Genomic DNA, 363 nt, shown 5'->3' on the forward strand with positions numbered 1-363 from the left:
ACTATCCCTATAACGTGATGTGCGCACTGGGATGCTCTGCAAATGTCTCCCTGATGGAAGGTGGAAGAAGAGATTGTGTGCACGATGACTAGAATCCCCCAAAATACCTAGTGCCTTATTAGTACTGCGTTTCCAGTAAATATTTTGCAACAGTTCCAGTGGAACGCCGATGATTTTAGATGCAGTTTTGACCCCCTTTGTCTGAAGATTAAGGTCATTTGAAGTAGCTACTATTACTAGTTACCTGTCAATATATTCTCAATTGTACAACGGTAAAAGTTCTGTAGAATATTAAAGGACATTCCACATTTCTTTAGACACCTCAAATAATATAGCCTCTGATGTGCCTTCTTAATGGCACAC

This window comes from Etheostoma spectabile, chromosome 18, assembly GCF_008692095.1.
Source record: "Etheostoma spectabile isolate EspeVRDwgs_2016 chromosome 18, UIUC_Espe_1.0, whole genome shotgun sequence".
NCBI lineage: Eukaryota > Metazoa > Chordata > Actinopteri > Perciformes > Percidae > Etheostoma > Etheostoma spectabile.